The 20,975-nt window shown below is 39.6% G+C and overlaps 1 protein-coding gene across 11 annotated transcripts in view; it reads right to left on the bottom strand.

Moving 5' to 3' along the window:
- Nucleotides 1-20,975, bottom strand: part of MYT1L (myelin transcription factor 1 like) — a 221,895-nt gene that overhangs the window by 173,833 nt on the left and 27,087 nt on the right. The gene's annotated exons all lie outside the window — the stretch shown is intronic.

Consider the following 20,975-nt stretch of genomic DNA (forward strand, 5'->3'; position numbering starts at 1 on the left):
GTGTATTTTTAGTAGTCCACCAATGCAAGGTGTAACAATGAGAACACAGTTAAGGTTATGTTTACCCTGTGATAGTAAGATGCCTATAATGTCTACTTTCTTTATTAGTACAAGTTTCCTTCCATAATGTTTTAAGCAACAGTGTCCCACAGACACACAGGATGGAACAGAAGGCTTTACTGCCCTTATTACATTGTTTTGATGTCACTGCAGAAACACATTCCTTTGTTGTCACTGCCTACAGCAACAAACATATGTATTGTAATATAGCTAAGAAGCTAAATTTAAACCAGAAAACTTATTTTGGCCAAGAATACAGACCGCTCCCTTGCTTATCTTGAATCACAAGAAGTATGTAATAGGGCATTCATGTTGAAATGTACAAATAATTAATTCCAAGCTCAGGCCAGGGGTATTTTCTTCTTTTCCTCCTTTACAGAAACCCCCCCAACTTTATAATAAACCAAAGAACAGCTTTAAAAGTCAGAGTAACTACAGTATTTTGTAGCATTGGTCAATGTATCTTACAGAAAAGCAGATCTCAACTTGGTAAGTCCTAGTATGGAAAACATATTAGTCTACCATCCAAGTATTTGAAGTCTCATAAGAAAAAAAGCAATGTGTGCTTCCCAAACATCCTGGCCTATGTGCAAAACTGATCTGGCTCAACAGATGCCTGGCCATCTCAGCACAAGGGAAGAATGCACCTGCTGCTTTACAACTTTTTGGCTTCCCTTCTCACTCAGCTGGATTCAACTGGAAATGCTTCTGTGGGGACAGACTAGATAGCTACCTTCTGCACTAGCATTTTGTTGAGAACTACTTTTTCATGGTACATGAGATAAAAACTTTGCAATAGTTCAGTTACAATAACTTTTCTTGTTTATGGCTCGTATATTCAGTTTGGAGACCTCTTTGATTTAATCAGCATGAAGACTGCTTCCCAGATGGGAACATCCCATACTTTTCTATGTTGCAGGCATTTTTAGAGCACTTGATGACTAGGAATGAGGCAACACCAGCAATAGTATCTCTGCCATAAGCTCTCTTGTATCCCTTACTAAGGTCTTTGTAGACCTTGGTGCATCTCCCCTTCATATCTTGCTATCCAAAGCCCTGAACCACTACTGAACCCTACATGAAGAGCCCTGTCCAGTCTTCTTGTTTAGCTGCTTCTGACTTTCCCTGTGTGACAATCAGATGTTTGTGATGTGACGAGAAGAGGCCCTGATGAAGTGTAAGTAGGAACAGACTTGCTACCACCAAAATTAAGGTCCCTGTGACTGAATATCATCCACTATTAGCATTCCAAGTTCACTCTGTCCTTTCAATGAGTCACTAATCAGACTGAAAGACCACCTTCCTGGCTCTAGGCCAAACATCGTAGCGGCACTAAAGAGACAGCATAGACAGACAGGCCTCCCTCTGACTCCCATACCATCCCAGTAGAGATGCAGATTGTCTTAAGCCCTGGAAGATGGCCCGTGGCAAAGCAGTTTGAGATTGACAAACTCACTATCGCATTCAACTCAGAGCACTGTAGAGGCTACACACTGGCTAACTGAAATGAGGTGGCTGTGACAGGACAAAACCTGCTAGCACTGACTCAACACCAGAACCCTTCAAATTCACAGTGACCTACTGTGCAATTCACAGTCCATGTGTGCAATTACCCTCTCCTTCTCCCTCACTGTAGTCTTCAAAAGGCCCTCACCTATTTAGTGACAAATTTAAGTTCAATTTTGATGGACAGTATCAGAAACAAAAGTGATGTAAACCCAAACTGTAAGTGCATTGGTGACATCATTTCTCTCCATTCACACCTGGTATCATGACTGTTAACTTACCTACTTCAAAGCTGAAAATCTCTTTTGTTCTCAACTCACCTCTCTCTCCACTCCTTCTAAATCTCTCAACTTCTCCCAGCAATTATATCCCACTTTTCTCCAGTTACTGTCCTCTAAGACTAATAAACTCATCCAGATTTTACCACAAAAAGCAAGACAAATCATCCAACCCACTCTGAAATTCCTTGCCCGTTATAGAATCATAGAATGGCTAAGGTTGGAAGAGATCTTAAAGATCATCAGATTCCAACCTACCTGCTATGAGCAGGGACACCTCACACTAGACCAGGCTGCACAAGGTGTCATCCAACTTGGCCTTAAAAACCTCCAGGGAGGGGGCTTCCACAACCTCCCTGGGCAACCTATTCCACTGCCTTAATACCCTCATGGTGAAGAATTTCTTCCTAATGTCTAACATAAATCTACCCACTCTCAGTTTAAAACCATTACCTCTTGTCCTATCACTGCTCTTTCTGGTGAAAAGTCCCTCCCCACCTTTCCTGTAGGCTCCCTTCAGGTACTGGAAGGCTGCTATAAGGTCTCCCCGGAGCCTCTCTTCTCCAGGCTGAAAAGCCCCAACTCTCTCAGCCTGTCTTCATAGCAGAAGTGCTCCAGCCCTTCTGGAGCCCTCCAGCTCCAGAGCTTTACACAGTATTCCAGATAAAGTCTCACCAGAGCAGAGTAGAGGGACAGAATCACCTCCCTGGCCCTGCTGGCCACACTTCTTTTGATGGAGCCCAGGATGCAGTTTGCACTCAGGGTTGTGAGTGCACACTGGTGGCACATGTTGAGCTTCTCATCTACTACCACCCCCAAGCCCTTTTCCTCAGGACTGCTCTCCAGCCATTCTCCCCCCAGCCTTTATTTGTGCCTGGGGTTGCACCAACCTGGGTGCAGGCCCTTGCACTTGGCCTCTTTGAACTTCATGAGGTTGGCAGTGGCCCACTTCTCAAGCCTCCCAAGGCTGAGACATGCCTCTGGATGGCATCCCTTTCCTCTAGGGTCAACCACACTACATAACTCGGTATTGTCAGCAAACATGCTGAGGACACATTCAATCCCACTGTCCATGTCTCCAACAAAGATGTTGAATAGCACTGATCCCAATACTGACCCCTGAGAAACACCACTTGTCACTTGCCATGTTAGCTGTCACCAATCACCTCCTTATTTTCTATGTGCTTCATGATGTTCCTGGGCACAGACATGAGACTGGCTGGCCTGTAGTTCCCCTTTTTAAAATTAGGGGCTGTGTTACCTATTTTCCAATCAGCAGGAACCTCACCAGACCACCATGATGGACAGAGGCTCACCAACTGCATCTGCCAGCTCCCTCAGGACCCATGAACGGATCTCATCAGGTCTCACAGACTTGTACACCTTCAGGTTCTTTAAGTGGTCAGGAACCTGTTCTTCTCCTACATTGATTGAGAAGACTCAACATCAAACAGTTAAACCTGCTCTTTTTTCCTGTACTCTTCTCTATCTGTTAGAAAGGGTTAGGGCACTTTACAGTGGAAAAGGACAGATTCTCAGCCGATGCAACTGCTAAAAAAGTAAGTTTTAAAAACACTATTTAGATGTAGCCTAGGCTCCTCTGCAAGAAGGCTTATACCATCTCCAACATCTACATTCACACACATCTTTCCCTACCCATCTGTTTTTTTTTGGTCTTCCTCCAGCAGTCATGATAAAAGTGACTCCGAACCTGAGAAAACAGTGAGTAGGCACCACTGCTGTGCTCACCACCTAGCACAGAGCAAGATACAGTTGCCCCAAGCACCTGCCAACTCTGAGTGGCTCACTGGAGGATGTCACCCAGCCACACTCCAGCATTTCTCATCCCTCCACATGCTCCCCAGCTATGATGCCAGACTCCTCTGCTCTATCTTGCAAATATACTCTTGAATCAGTCACTCTTTCAGTGTCATCTGAGGATGCTTTTTTTACATACTGAAAACTAGGAGCTTGACCCAGAATAAGGATACTGAATATGATATTAGGTAGGCTTAGAAATTGTCAGGATACTTTGAGGGTGGAGATTAACTATACATATCAAATTTATGTACTGCAAGATATATTTTTATACATTAGAAATATATTCCAATACAACACAATATATTCTTAAACAAAAGAATGGGTTATCTGATAACATAACTCAGTTGGTAGCTTAGAGATTTCAGAAAAATCTCAATATTAGAATTGCAAAAATTCAAGTCTAAGCTGATGATGTATCAGTTAATCAAAACAATATTATATAACAGCAATAATCAGTATTCAGACACGTAAGATTTAGAAGAGAAAAAGAAATTTGAAGCCAGTATCATATAGGGTATTTTTGCCTGGAAAGAAAAGTTCTGAATTAAAAACTCGAGTCTCCACCATGCAACTGCTCAGTTGTCTAGCACCCTCTGACATTTCCTCTGGATTGTCTTTTGCATGTTATTGTTTCCCATTAATATTTGCAAAGCTGTCTAAATGTGCACCTCTGATTGCTCCTAGAGTTGTTAATTTACAGTGATGCCCAAGCAAAACCTTGACAAACATTAGGTAGCAGGAATATTGTAATAACTGCTTGCAATGTTGACCTTTAATGTCTTCCAGTTTGCTTCCACTTTACCATCAATATGCTTTTCACCTGATATATGGTACCTACAGAATCCTAGTTCTTTACAGTAAAAGCCTGTACTTTGATCTGCATTTGTCTACCCTAGCTTATGGTAGGCACTGATGTATTTGTCCACAAGAAAAAAAACAAGATGTCACTGAGACAGTAAAATTAACAAAAATAATAATATTTATTAAACAGTCAGATGCAACTGATTTAATACTACTTAAAGGTTGTCTCCTCTAGGAGTGCTCAGCTCAGGGATTCCTTGCAGAGAAGAGAATGCTAACTCTCACAAGGGCTGCTGAAGCCCTTTCATGTGACTCATGAGAACCCACTGAAAATAAAGCTTACACCTCAGGTTTGACACTGACAGTTTACACATTAATCCTAAAGTGCTCATCCATGACACAAAGTACACAAGCACCTGCCCTGTCTCTCACATCCAGGCACTGTCTGGTACACTACGTCACACTGTACTAGCAGAACTGAGCTGGCTGATATTAAACAACTTTTTGAACAAGCCTGAAAGCCATTGGTGTATCTTGTCTCTTCATCTGAATCACCCATGTTCAATAGCGTATTGAACACTCTTTCAGAGGTAGGCGATAACATAACTGGCCACTGTTCAGAGTCAGGATACATGTGAGCCATCTTCCTTTTGTTATTTTTAGTAGCTAACATTCATAATGGGAATCTTATTCTCACTCAACTCTCTGGTCACTTAACACAACATTTTTTATTTCACTAGTTGCATAAAAGATGGTGGCAAAGAGTAAGTTCAACTGATGCAAACCAGTGGAAACCATGATACTTAGTGTAGCTAAAGCAATTCAGAGAGGTTGAGCTTCTTTCTCTGCCTTTATCATGCACTGTGCATTATGTATATGTCAATGCATGTTTTGTGTAAAATCTACAGGAGGATATAGTCCTAAAGCATTTTGCAGCTGTTAGCTATGTTTTCTTTTTCCTCCCAAAATTGTGCTTACAAACAATAGACAAATACTATTATTGCTATAAATTATACACGTGTACCTGTTAAAACAGTAAAAACAAAAAGCACCAGAGTAGAAAGGAAAAATTAAAAAAAAATCTAGTCAATGGTAGAAGGACAAACAAAAGGTTTTACAAATAGATAAGGATCAGAAGGATTTTGAGGGAGCCTATAGTCTCTTGGCATGATGGATGGAGGCGAGTTGATGACAGATGAGGCACAGAGTGCTGCAAAGCTAAAAGATTTCTTTGTTTCAAGTATGTTCACTAGGGAGAAAGAGGGAAACATGCCAGAATCAGAGAGAAGTTTCCTGGAGGCAGAAAATGAAAAATTAATGAAATGAAGAGTGACACTAGAATCAGTAAAAATGAATCAGTCGGATAAAATAAATGTACAATTCTAGTGCTGGATTGCCTGTATCTCAGCATTCAGAAAGACATTGTATTTATACATTTTAACTAAGTTGCGAACTAAATTTATTGTTGTTAAAAAAAAGTCAGATGACTGACTTACCACACTTACTAGAGGGGTTGAAGGATGGGTAAAGAGATTTCAGGGTAAAAGACTTCAGGACAGTGTGGATCAGGGTACAAAGAACAGGCAGCTCTGAAATAAGATGGACTCTGAGCACTGACTGCAGGAGCCAGTATTTTCATACTGCATCTATATGAAGGTAAAACTTTGTAGATTAGAAGTTTGTGTACATAGGCATGTGAATAAGGGTTGTAATACTTTGATTTAAGAGAGGGTTTGGATAAATACATTATCAAATTTAACAATTATTATCTGGTTCTTTAAAATCTTTACATAGAAAAGTATTGTATGCATAGATATGTATGCATTATTTTGTATTATTCTGAAGTGTAATTGCAATTTAGTTGATGTACTAGGAGGTTTACAAAACAGGATTCACACAGCACAAAGAGGAGACAGGATATGTATAAAGGCATGAACAGTTATACCAGATTCTGGTATACTAGTATCTGTCAAAGACATAAAGAAAACTCTGTATTTAAATGTATGACTTAAATTAGTAAAGAGAAGAGGACTGGGCTGAAAACCTATGGTAGCTCGACAAAATGGGCTAGAGACTTAAGTAATTATGCTAATCTCCAAACAAGTTACAAAAAATATGCAGTTATCTAAAGAGAGAAGATAATTAACGGCATAAGGACCAGGAAGAAAAAAAACCTGAGACTAAGGATCACAGCATTTCACACTGCATTGCAAAAAAAATTTTAAAAATAAAAACAACTTTCTAGAACTATGAAATGCTATTTGAAAAAGTTTGCCATAAAAAAATTAAAAACCTCTTAGCTCAGTGTGCATATTTTATGGTACCAACTAGAAGACACAGTGAGATATGGAACCTTCTCATGCTAACCATGGCACAAACATGTAAGCATCCACTGGACAAATTTTCTTTTAGCTGAAGTCAATTAAGCAATTTGTATAAATTTTTATTCACTAATAAATACAAATCATTACAAATTCAGAGTAGCTCCTTGCTTCTCAAATAGCACTGTTGATTTCACAGCCTTGTGCAACTCAATAGCAGCTACTCCTTGAGAGAAGATGAGATGCAACAAGTTGAGATACTAAGACAGAAGAATAGGGATAAGGGGAGATAAAATCCTCCCAGAAAGGAACAGCATTATGAAAATGAATCATGTGCAACTCAGTGGTGTTAATTAATTCAACATATAAATGTTGGCATGTATTTTTTCAGTGAATATGGACAGGGAAACAGGCTCTACACTAGAAACAGAATTGCAAAGGTTTGTGACAGTCTTCATTAGGAGTTTGCTTCACAGTTTGAGGTTAGCCCTGGAGAAGGCTCTCTCTCTCTTCTACCAACAAGCAACCACAGCGTTTGTAGAGTTCCATTGTGCCAGAACTGCTCAGTGTAACAGCAGAGTCGAAGTGTAAGATGAGAATGTGTGGCACTCAGCCCTGCGTTTAAATTCACCAGGCAACCCCTCCTATTTGACAGAGACAGCCAAGAGAGAAGCTAGTAGTAACTGCTAAAACATGCCAGCTGTTTATTTGGCTTTCTTCCCTCGCAGATTACTAAACAGTACAGACTGAAACAAAGGATTAGGAATGATCATGATTACATTTTGCTAGAAATACCACAGCTAGAAGGGGATTATGCATTCTAAATTATTTTAAGTATGACATTTTTTCTACCTATTTCAAATAGAACAAAGCCAAATCAGTTAAATAAAATTAATGTAAACAAATGAAAATATCTGGCATTTTTCAGCAGAAAGAGAAAGCTTTTACAACCTGATTCAGAGCAATCACCGTATCACTCTGTGCTACTCTAACTGCAATAGGAATTTGGTATTTGAGTTCTTGACACTTGTTTTCAAGATGCAGTTGGGCAGGGTGCTACATAATCTCATCGAGGCTCCCTTCCCCACATAAGGTTGGACTAGATGGTTTTTTGAGGTCCCTTCAAGCCTGAGCAATTCTAGGATGACTTAAATGTTATTTTTTCCATTACTTTCTAACTGGGTTATCTTACTACCTTTCTTCCTTCTTAACAAGTTTAAAAGTAGTACACTGGAATTATGTGATAGCTATCAGTGCAGACCGACTTTCTTCATCAAGTAGTGGGGAGTGTATAATCTTGTGCACTGATCATGCAACTCGCAGGTGCTTTAGGCAGGCAGTTAAGGTAATTGCCCATCATAAACACTCTTACCCTGATTGCACACTAGAAAGAGGAAGAAACTGGTTTCCCACTCTCTCATTTGTTGATACTAGCTTTATGTTTATACCACCAGATCTATGTGTAATGCACAACTCCTTACAACTCTGTCTTCATGGCACAAAATATAGTTTGTTTGCTACAGAAATCTTAACCAAGCTCTAAATGCTCATGGAGAACCAAAACAAACAAAAAAAACCACCAAACCAAAAACGCCATTGCCTTATAAACTAGTAGTGTTAGAAATCAATTTAAGCAACAGTACAAGCAGTTTACAAACTATTTAAAAAGCATGCTTACTTCCCCAGGTAGTTCTTGGTGCCCTAAATGAGAAAAATGTACAGATCTTAATAGAAACAACTATCAGCAGAAGCTTTCGCTTTCTAAATTACATAGAGGTGCCACTGGAACATGGCATTGTTGTTGTTGTTATGTTGTGATTAAAGGTACTCCTTATGCATTTATGTGTGTGCATGCAAAAGTGGTCCAGGTACCTACATCTATATGATTGGAACACTGAAACAAAGATGGCTGTGGTGTTTAGCCTTTTCATGAGTATAAATATATAAAAATGGTACGGTAACAAGTAATGAATCCACTAGCCTCCGTCCACAGAACAGATAAAGCAAAGACCATGTCAGAAAATGTTTTCTTACTTAACCTTGAATGATATAACCTCTAAATTATATTGCTACTGCTTTCAATTCTCAGTCTTTTTCCTGGTATTGCCAAAAGCAATGTCTATTACAGCTACTGATGTTTCATGAAAATGGTTCCTGCAAGTATGTAGCAGTAGTTTTAAAGAGGCTGAAGAAATGTACTGCTGACACATAAACCCAAGTGTTTAACAGCCTACTACACCAAACATTACACCTCTCAGTTTTTTGAGATTGCTAGCACTCATTGATCAAATGAAGATTCCTATAATACAGAAGACTCTATCTAAGCTCATCACTCTAAATGCTGCTTACTATAAAGGAGACCTAGGGCACTGAGCTTAAATGTAGATATTAAAATTGTAGAAGAGGCAAATTAACCCACACGTGTCTTTTAGCACCCATCTAGAAGGAATGCCAAGGCAAATTCTACTTTTTACACTGCTGAGGCTTTTTATGTCATCTCAACACACAAGCACAGAAAATAACGTATCCTGGTTTGGGCCAGGAGAGAATCCATTTTCTTTTTAGTAATTTTATTTTCAGTTAGGTCTCCTCTAAGGGGCTGCACTTTCTGCAATTAACAGCATGTTTTTCAGTCAATGTCTGCTTGTAGGACTGATTACCCTTTATGTTTCTAGTTATTGCTGGAGAATGGTATTCAGAAAGGCTCTTACTTATAATTACTCCTATGGACATTGAGGTCACTGCTCGGTTCTGCTAAACTTCTTATGCACTGGAAAAGAAAGAGAGGAAAAGGGGTCACACCTGTGATGCTCCTGTGGGGAGAAGTGGACTAGACAGGTGACTCAAAACTGACCAAACACAGTATTCCATCCCATATGCCTCATACTCAGTATAAAGCTGGGGAATCCCCAGGGTCAAACTCTCCTTGTCCATGGCTGGTATCCTGGGAGGACTCCATCCATTCTTCTGCCCTTGATCCCAATCTGTGCATTCCTGAATACAGTTCCTGTCTGTCACTGAGTACAGGAGCCAAGATCATTTTCCCAGGGCCTGCCCTGTAGCCTCCATAGTAATGTGACGGTTACTGGGAGAGGAGGAAGTGGGCATGATATTGCTTTTGTATATATTTGTATGTATTTTCTTATTCAGAATTACTGTTTTGTTAAAGCTGTGTAGTTTCCAACCCATTAAATATCCCTCCCTTATTCTCTTTCCTTTCTCTTTCTGGGAAGGGAGAGGGGTTAATAAAGAGCATCTGTCATTCATTTAATTGCCAGCCCAGCATTAAACTTTGACAGAATACAATTCTAAAATTAATTCTGGTCTACAAGATTCTCACATCAAAGTGCTTAAAATTCTGTCTTCTCTAAATGTAATCATCTGCTGGAGTTCAGGAGAGCTGCTACACTACATTCCTTGGACTGTTTCCCCTATATTTAAACAAATACAAATAAAATATTTTCTATAACATAGTAAAGTATTTAGGTGTTAACACTTCTATAATGTCTGTACAAAGTCTTCAATTTGAGTACGTTCTATTGACCCAAAGAATATAAAAAATGAAGAATCTGCAATGCTGACTTAATGTGTTATTACATTGAGCACTTATGTCACAAACGCAGGGTTGTATCCCATACCTAAACAAACCTGAGCACAGCTGGACAATAGTACCAGTAACGTACAAGTGCGAAACATGAAGGAAGGTGCTTGCAGACAAGATGTAGCCCCTAGCAGGTGAGAGCAGAGGCTAACATAAATTTTGCTTTGCCAGGTAACAATTGCAGGCCTGTCAGATCACTGTGGCAGAGGTTGAAGTATCAGTGATGAAATGGAAGAAAATATTCCTAAGTATAGCAAGGCCTTAGTTTTATTCCTGTGCCTTCAAACTTTAACTTGGGCTTTTTTGCCAGTGACAAGATTCCTTTGGTTCAAAAGATGACTTATCATGGTCTAAATTACTGGTGGTACAGAGACAATACACAAATCTACCATTCTCGTCTTGTTTCTAGTACTTTGTGCCTGCAACTTGGCAAAATGCTGTTCAGATTCAAACTCTGAAAATTCTTAGTCACCTTGCTTGAAAAGTAAAACCTGCTTTTTCACAACTAATAATAAAGATTTCCAGCTTTCATCCCTGACAGGGTTTTGAGGTACGAAGTGGATGCACTAGAGAATGAACCCATGTTTGCTCAGCAAGATTTGCGTAGGCAAAATTAGGAAGTCATTCCAAAATTATGTCAGCAGTGTGCTAAGTTCTTGAAGGATGTCCTGTTGATTTGAGAAAGTAATTCAGGCTTCAAACCTATCTCAATTCTTGTTAAGGGCAAAGAAATATGGGAAGACAAATACTGACATGTTGTGAGTGGATACATGATCTTTCATTTCCTTATCTACCACTTCATTTAAGCTCCCTATGCCAAATAAACAACCTGAATTACTTTTATCCCTAACTTTATCTGGTTTTCTATTAAAAAAACACACTGTATATTTAAAAAATCAGAAGTGAGGTCTTCCTATTAAGTTTACAAAAAACATCACAAAATATGCCACATTTTGGAGAGGAGCAGCAGAACATTTCAGCTCCATCTGTAAGCCCAGCTTCTGCTCAAAATGCCACAAGATGGCTCTGGTGGGTTTGGAAGTGTCCCCTGATCATCACTTAGACCCGTGGATGACATTGGGCTGTCAGGCTTAGCTGGAACAGAGGGCTGGAACACTGAGGGCAAGCAGTGCCAAACAGGCAGTCATTCTCTGTAGTTCCTGCCTGGCTTCTGATTGATACTCTGTTCAGTAACTGTGATATATAGTAGATTTATATATTAGTTTAATGCAAAATAGGTGGATATGAAATGAGAGCAGAGAGGATAGGACTGTCTCAACACATCTGGTGCACTCAGGGACACTAGAAAAGACTGAGAGCTCCGCTATCTTGGAACAACAACAGTGAAATTACTAGAACATTATAGGGATACTTAAATGGTATTTATATTTTCCCTGCCCAGGACCATCAGGCTCCTCCTCCATGTCAGTCCAGCTTCTGACAAGTCTCTTGGATTAGATTCAACTTGCCTCCTTGGACCTTACAGGGACATGTCTCACACAGTAGCCTGTCATGATCTCCATAGAGCATGGCACATTTTTTCTAATGAACTCTAATCAGCTTTGAAATAGCTAACCGTACTGAAATGTAAATTATGCCTATTGGAACTGAGCTGAATATGATAGAATCCACTTACTTTGCTATTGTTGAAAGTTGTCCTCCAAAATTCATCCAGCAACGCTTCAGTCACACCTTTTTAATAGTTGAAAGTTCCCTTTTGGGAAAATAAAATTTAGTTTCTGCTACCCAGGTTTGGATCTTAGAGAAAAGAGTACACAGTGCCATCAAAACCTTTTCTACCATTTAAAAATCTCACACTCCAGGAAAAGTTAACCATATTCAACAACAAATGTATAAATTCCTTTTATTGCTCAACATGGTCACCAAACTGAAGTAACGGGTGCACTATGAAATACATAAAATATAGAGTAAGACATAGAAGACCTTACTCTTTTTTATTGTGGACCATGTTTTCCATCTGTTCAAAATCGCTGTGCCTGTTACGTGACAGGTCATGTGTGATATGCCAATGAAGAGTGACAGAGGCAAAGGGCTGGAGTCTCCACTCACTGTCCCCCAGCAGAGTGGGAGATGTGTGGTGGGGAGGCCAGCGGGCAGACCCAGGACCCCCAGGTGCCATCGCCAGGCTATACTCAAAACTTTCAGCATGACACAGGAGTCCTCATTTCATCTGCCTTTGTAGCAAGGGAATAATAACACTTCCTTTATCCTGGTTTTCCTCCTGTCTTGTCTCTTCAGACAGCAATTTGTTTGTGCAGTAACCATTTTTCTTTCTGTAGAGCACAATAGGATACCAATCTCAGTTAGGGCATCGATGTACATCTAATAAAGAGTTCAATAGATATTCTCTGTATTTTGAAGAGTAGTAATTACACTTTTTTTCATATAGCTGTACTTTTTCCTTTAATAAAAATCCCCAATATTCAGCTGAGAAAGCAGGAAGTTATTTATGTCTCCCTGACATGGGAGCATAGCTTGGTCTCAGTCGTCGTTTAAAGCAGCCTCAAAGCTATGCAAAACTGTATCAGGATGGCTGCAGCCCCAGATCAATTGCAGTATAACTTCAGCCTTCTTTTTCCTGTTCTAGTAGCTTCAGGGACATTCTGGGTGACCTGACTACACTTCCTTCAGATTATATTCTGAAGAGCCTCTGACTGGAGAAACTAGGGGAATTTCTTGTTCCTTTATAATTTAGAAGTACTCCAGGGTTAGTAACAGAGTTTTCAGAGTATTTATGTAAGTAACAGACCATATATTGAAAAGCCACGTTTAATTTTTTGTGTCATAAATTAAAATAAAATTTTGAAATATTTCAACTTGTTCTAAGTAATAAAAGTAATGATGCTTCTAAAGGATTCAAGTGAAAACACACAACAAAGTTATAAGCAGTCATACTTGTATTTCTATTTTACTACCTATTCATATTTTGTACATTGTACGTTGAACTCAGCACATCCTCCAGCTGGTGTTGCCTACACCTGGTGTACAAAAGGTGTACAGCACCATCCAAATGTATCAGCTGCAGTGTGGAAGCTTTATCACTGCGTTGGGATAGCCACTCAGCAAGGCTTACTCACTGGAGTGTCATGCCAGTCACATTATTTTACTTCCAGTACTCACTCATGCTGAAACAAGTCTTATGCCTTGCCTCACGGCTGTGGTAGCTCCAGGACAGTCTGAGTCTTTCTGTAGTGGGAGGCACTGATTTGCCCCATCATATGCCATACTGCCTTAGGCCCATATGAAACTGAACATATACAAGAAGATGCCCTCTCTCCTGCATGAACAGTGAGAAGCCAGCAATTACTGCAGTCTGTGTATTACGACTTTATTCCTCCTAGATCAGCTATTAGGTAAGGGTATAGAATCAATCCCTATCAAGCACACTTCTTTCTGTCATGTGCTAAATGACTTTCATGCTTAGCTACACATCTGGATCTGCACAAAACATCCTGAACTGAGGCAGTGCAACATTTTCATTACTACTTCACGTCCTTGAAAGGCTGTTCACCTTGAACATGATCCACATCACCTAATCCTAAAACTGGAACTTCAGTGCAACAAGGTGCTAAGGCATATAAACAAGCCCCAAAAGAAACAGGTTAGTCTCGAGGTTTTGCATCCATTTGGAACACAGTATCTGTCACTCACATCTGAGTCTTGGTAGACTCAGACCTGTTTGGTGACTTGAACACACAATCAGCCTAATACTGTTGTAAGTCAATATTTACAGCCATCATTGTTATAGCAGTGCTTTTGGATGATGTTTGGTTTTCATCTGCATCTTCTTACTTTATTTAAGAATTGATTAGATGCTAGTCCTCATATATTCCATGCTTCAACATAGTGCTGGCAGTTCTGGAGGTCAGGGTCACCCTTTTCAGGAATGACACAGTCTACAGCTAGCTGCAAGAACCAGAAGCAGCTAAGACATAGGAGGCAAATACTAGGCACATCTGACTAAAAGACCTCCATACCCTACTCAGTCAACTATGAAAGGTTCAGGGCACAGAGGCTGCTGCGGGTGCAGGAGCTGTTCGACAAGCCTGCAGGGATATGACCCCACTCTGGAGGTTGGCTGTAGTGTCCTGCAGGGCTTGGAGGTTATTGTGAAGGGGTCCTGAGGCAAGGTCTGCTGTCATGGAAAGGGTAGCTCTCCTTGCACACACCATGAGGGCAAAGTCCTACACTACCCAGGGATCAGACTCCATGGTGCTGGGTCCATGGGCAAGATGGGGGAGGCAAGGCAGGACTGGCACGGCTGCTTGGGCCATTGGGGCCTGCAGAAGAGCTTAGTAGTACTCTTTATCAAGGACTAAGCTTATTCAATCAGGTTTGTAACAGTTCATAAAGCAAAGCTTCTTTTCCTCTGATAATTCAAAATGGTCAGAAGCTCCTGAAGAACCTGGTGATCAGAACTTGATATTTGTGGACAGATTAATTTGTTTATCTCTATTTAGGATCTGCTAATGGCAAATGGCAAATTGTTACAAAAAGAAGTCAGAAAGAATGAGGATGAAAAAATGTTTTCCACATCATAAGCTGCATTATGGCATCCAACAAGTGCCACAAATAACATCTTCAGGCTGTCAAAAGAACAAATGTTTTGCTCCTTTATTCCTTGTTACCACTACTTTGTCACACAAACAGATAAAGTTTGCACCTCTGTTTCCCACTGCAGACTTTGTTGTGAGTCTGTGTTATCAGCCTCTTTCAACCCTCAATGTGCTCTTATTCTTGAATTATTTTCATGGAAGCATAAAACATCAAAGAAGTAGGATTTGGGGTAGGGAGTGGGAAGCTAAGTCCATGGATACCTCTTTTCCAAGCTCACTAGGCTTCATATCGTCAGTCACTTTCATGCCATATTTTTTACTTGCAGAATGCACAGATATTGTGAGGTAACTGTTAAAAGTTGTCTGTTAGGTCTAAATATACAATCCCGTTAACAAATGACATGGACTGGAAATGGGTTTTATAAGTCTCTCTCCCATATTATATTTTCAAAATATAAACCAATTTTAATATTGGGTTAATATGCTGAATAATAATAATTTGCATTTATATTGCAGCTTTCATCCCGCTAGATTGCATAATGTTTCCAAATACATGGATACCACAGCACACAGATGCAGATATCCCTGGAAGGCATAAAGTGGGCAACAGCAGAAGAGACTTTAGGAACTTTAGGACTTAGGACAGTGTGGCAAACCCCTAGACTAAAGCCACCAGTATAGTAACCTGGAGTCCAGACAGAGTAGAATAACTTAGATTTAAGATAACATCAGAAGTCCTGAATCCTACAAACGCAGTTTCCTTCTAAAAAATGTGTCAGAAATCAGTCCTGCATAGAGATGAACCAGCATTTCCATCACAAGTACCACCACAGAGGTAGTCCAAAACTGAAAAAAAAAAAGAAGAAAAAAAAAAGGTACATAATATCTTTTTTGGATGCCTCAAAGTTCTCTCTCTTCTTTTTTTTTTTTTTTTTTTTTTTTTTTTTCTGGAGGAAGAGGGTTGTAAGGGATAGAGAGAGAATGGAGGGGAATGGTTCAATGAAAGTTGATTTTCATCCAAAATAACATTGGAACAGCTCCCAGTCAAGTGATCTGTCTGATTTCTATTCAGTTTTGCCAGCCCAAGTGGGTCCCAGTATCACTATTATGCCCAGTATCATGTGATTAGTCTCATTGAGAGAACACAGTTTACATGCTGAAAGCTGATGGTACGAAGCCTTTAGCAAGAATAATTTGTACACCTGCTTTTTTTGGAAACATTTCAGAGATGTTTCTTATGGTGTGGGTGAGTAGTAAAGTGAATCCCTGTTTAAAAGAAATACCTTTTTTGGGGGAATGTTGTTCTTGTGACAGGAAAAGGTAAAACAACAACTTCACATGTTACTCTTTCAACTGATACTAGTTTTGATTTATTCAGCAGAAATCCCTCTTTGTAGAAGGCCATTCCCGGCTTCCTGTCCTCTGATACACAGAGGTCAGTCCCAAACACCAGCAGATAATCCATGAAGTCAGAAACCAGACACCCTAACACAACTGTAACTTGGAATTTCTTTTTAATAAACTCTTACTATAATATTGATGCCAGATTTTCAAGAGAGCTTAGCTTCCATCTAATAAGTAAATTAAGAGGTCAAAAGCTACCAGCTATGGTCCCTGTTTGTTTGGGGTTTTTTTTAATCAGTCAAAGATTCTGAGAGTTGCATTAGCACATTCAAAAATTGGCCAAAATTTATGAGAAAGAGCCTGCAATAAAATGCTTTACCCATGGGTATAAATTCTCTCCATCTGACTTGAGGTTACAATGATCCATAGAGAATTTTAAAACGGCTGTGATTGTTGCTTGCAGATAAATTCTCCAGCTGTTAATGCAGGTGTATTTCTGGCTTCATCCAAGGAAATAATATATTGTATGTTTTTATTGTTAGTTGCTACTGGGAGAGCAAGGGAGGGTGATGGCTATCATAAGCAATAGAAACCTAGAAAGAACTATCAATAAAGAAACACAAAGAATCAAAATGTACAGGAAAACAAAGGACTTAAAAAAAAAAAAAAAGGTTAAGCAACACTTCTCAATCATTTTCTACTGCATTTCTTATTTTGTGGCCTCTTTATTTCTCACTCATCTTCTGTTGTCAAATGATAAGCCATTTAAAAAATGTTTCCACAAATAGCCACATAGGCAGACATTTTTTTTCCGAGACTGGAGACCAGTGAACACAAAAGGGAGTGCTTCCATGCAAGAATTCTTCATCTCCCCATCATCTGGGAAACTGGAAGTAATAACAATGTTTGTTTATAACTCTTGGGCAGGTATGTTCTTCTAAGACCAACCTGTTACGTCAACAGGTTGGCTTGCCAAGCAGTAAGGCTCAGTGCACTTCTGGCACTTGACGTGACTGTTTTTCTTCACTCCCTCCACGTCAGGTCTTTCAGTAAACACTTTTCAGGACTGACACAAATTAAGAAATATGAAACCTTGGGAGGTATTTGAAGGGGGATTACAAGAAAGCTGAGAAGGGAATTTTTACAAGGGTGTGTAGTGATAGGACAAGGGGTACTGGTTTTAGCTGGAAGAGGGCAGGTTTAGGTTTGACATAAGGAATAAATTATTTTGTGTGAAGCACTGGAACAGGTTGCCCAAGGAGGTTGTGGATGCTCTGTCCCTGGAAGAGTTCAAGGCCAGGTTGGATAGGGCTTTGAGCAACCTGGTCCAGTGGGAGATGTCCATGCCCATGGCAGTGGTGTTGGAACTAGATGCAGTTGGAAAGCTTCCAAATGCCTTTTTTTTTTTTTTTCTGATAAATAATAATATTTTAATCATTTGGTGTTTATGACTTCATTTGGTTGAATGGACTGCTGAAGTGGAAAGCTTCTGCTTAGGTAGAGCTGCCAAGTGCCTGATAGCTTTCAAAGGATAAATGTAGTTGCAAAGTCCTTCTTATGTATGTTTGCAATGTAAGCCCCGAGATACCTGACCTGGAAGTGATGGAGGACTAGAAGAATAAAAAGGAGGTACTGAGCAGTCACTACTTTGTTTCTAGAGAAACTGGTTAAGCTTATTTCATACTTTTGTGGAAAATACTGGCTAATAAACAGTAGTTGCAATTCTATGGAAGAGAACTGCCCATAGGAGGTGAGGAACTGAGAAGAAAAAAGATATGAAAATGCCATTGAATGTGTATTTTTCTAATAAAATATGGGCATATGGCATAGTTCAATGTTACAGTATTTGAGGTATAGTATTTATTCCAGAACAGAATTATTATTATGGCATTCATACTGAAAAGAAGACCCTCAAATTACCCTCAATTTCCTTCACTCTATGGTTGGTCCTATAAAGATCCAGATAATTGGTATCCAAACAGTTTAACGGTTACAGCTCTTGTTTTTATTGTGCCAGCAGCCTCTTTTGCAGACATCACATAGTAAACTATTACACTAGTAAACTAAATAGGGCCAGGGCACTATGGCACGCAACTGTCCATATTATTTAATTGCTAGTACGCTCCCTGGCACAGATCTGACTCCTGGGAACTAGCACTCATCCAGGCAACACCTGGGCACAGTTTAGAGGGTAAGGCAAGCCTAGGATGGCTCCCAATATACAATACAGACAAAGCTGACATGTTTTAGTGAAGAAGAAAGTTTAGCCATATGGATGTAAGCCATGCTCTGTCATTTGCCCTCAGGACCAGACAGGGAGCCAGGGCGCTTTTTATTTACTTTGTACAGACACAGACATTGAGACCAATTTTCTTTTGACATCATTATGACTCACTCTACAAAAGAGGAAGATATAAAGCAGATGTGTGAAAGTCAGAGAACCACCATACCTATTTGGTATGTATTTTGGGGAATGACAAGACATAGAGGAGATGTGGCAAATACCTTCTTTTAAAAGGAACTTAAACAGGCCTGGACTGACTTTACATTTGCCCACTAATAACAGCATCTGCTCTATTCTGACTGCTTGTCTCTTAATTTTTCAATTCCTGCAGGTAAATTGACACAATTTGGAATGCAAAGATTCAGTATTAGGATCATGACTGTAAAAAATCAGTCTTAGAACTTAAAACCTTTGTGTCTTAAGACACAAAGACTGGGAAATGATGGAGCTAAGGGAATTATTTTATAAGATATTTTTTTTTTTGTAGTTAAAACATTTTCTGGTTTTCTGAGCAAATAAAAATCCCTAGAATTTGATCATAGAGCCTCATATTGCCAAGACTGGTTATCTGCCAAACTGGAATGATTTGTTCCACTGCACTAATTACTACCATGCAAGCATATGAAGCAACTGACGGCAGCAGGTTATCGTCCTCTAGGTATAACAGAACTAGAGCAGAATGAGGCAGAGCAGAAAGGTTAGGGCAGCCAGATCCTGCCTGAAGACTCAGCAGCTGTCTCTGCCTCTGTTACAGAGATCCCTCGTCATGTCATTTCAACCAGACACTGAGCAGGTGATGCTAGCTGTGTTCCTTACCTTTGGTTGCAAGCCTGGTACCACATGGCCCAGTTGCCAGAAACTACAGAATCAGATGCTCATATTAAAGGCAACAGAAACTCTGCTTTGAACATAACAAATTCTACATAACACTAAGTGTTCTGATTGGAGGAAATGTAGTTCCCTGGATCTTCCTTCTTGCCCTTCCTGGAGACAGGACACTGGATTTCTTGCCATCTCCCTGAATCTCTCCCAGTTACTGTGATCCAGTCACTGAGAGTGGCTCCACAATGACATCAGCCAGCTCCCTGAGCACTCGTGGGTGCATCCTGCCAGGTCGCACAGATTTAAGTATCTCCAGTTTGCCTTCCTCCACTGAGAGTTAAGTGTTCCTTGCTCCAGATGTTTAGGTTGTAAACTGTCTGATGAAAGAAATGCTTCCTGATAATCACATCTTGTGCTAATGCTGAGTAAATAATACAGAATAATATACCATTGAAGCCAAAATCAAAATGTGTTTGGGATGTTCTCACTGCTGCAACTGTACGAAGACCTGCCCTAGGGAGCCAGCCATTTAGCTCTGAAGACAAACGTCTGTGATGAAGTTTGCCAGATTTCACAGCTGTATTTCATAAACAGGAAAAATAAAAAGAAGAACAATACTGTTCCTAGATCTTTATTTATTATATTGCTGGTGTTGTTGCAACATCTATGAATTTTATTAGGGATGAGAATCTCACTGCTCTAAGCATATATAATGCTATGGATTACTAGAAGACTGAAACATATGTCATATATTTAGTGAGAAAAATATCTGTTCCAAAAAACTCACAATTCACAGGCCAGAGGATGAATAACAAATGTATTCAACTAAAATCAAGAGGAAGTAAGGCACATAAGAATTACAACAATATTTATTTGTTCACAGGTAGAAAAACAAATAAATAGGCAGCAAAGTACTAAAAAAAAAAAAGAGAGAATAAAAGACTCCAGGAAAACTGAGAGACATACATTAGAAAAAATGCCTTAAAAGGGCTGTCAGGTAAGATGTAATTAAAGGGAAAAAGAAAGGTTTGGCACACCAGATAAAGAAAATATTTGGTGCATATAAGACAAATATTTTTCAGATATAGAGGCCAGGCAGAGAAAATACTTTATATAAGCTTTATACCCAGAAAACATTCAGTCTAACATTTCCTCTCCAATTAATTCTTGTTTTCTCTTTCATTTAGTTTCTTGGTCACATATTTCAAAGGCAGTTGTCACAACCCTGTTGATATTGGCAACTTTACAGTCATGAAACCAGAAGCATATGGAAGTCGAGCTGACAGTCTCTGGAGCAAAGAGAACAAGGGGTTGCTTGCTGATTGCAGCACTTTCTGTCACCCCCAGTTCAGAGTTCATTAAAGCCTTATGGACTGACCAGCCTTCTTGGAAGCAGGGTTGATGTGACACTGGGAATTGCTGAAGTTGTGAACGTAAGAACATTGGACATTTTAGTAAGAATAAAAGGCTACTACACCAAACACACCTGTCTTTTTCAGTTTTCTTGATTCTGTCATTTTATTTTTCAGCATCTATTGCAATATTCCCTTTCTTCAGAAA

Source organism: Apus apus, chromosome 3, assembly GCF_020740795.1.
Source record: "Apus apus isolate bApuApu2 chromosome 3, bApuApu2.pri.cur, whole genome shotgun sequence".
Classification (NCBI taxonomy): Eukaryota; Metazoa; Chordata; class Aves; order Apodiformes; family Apodidae; genus Apus; species Apus apus.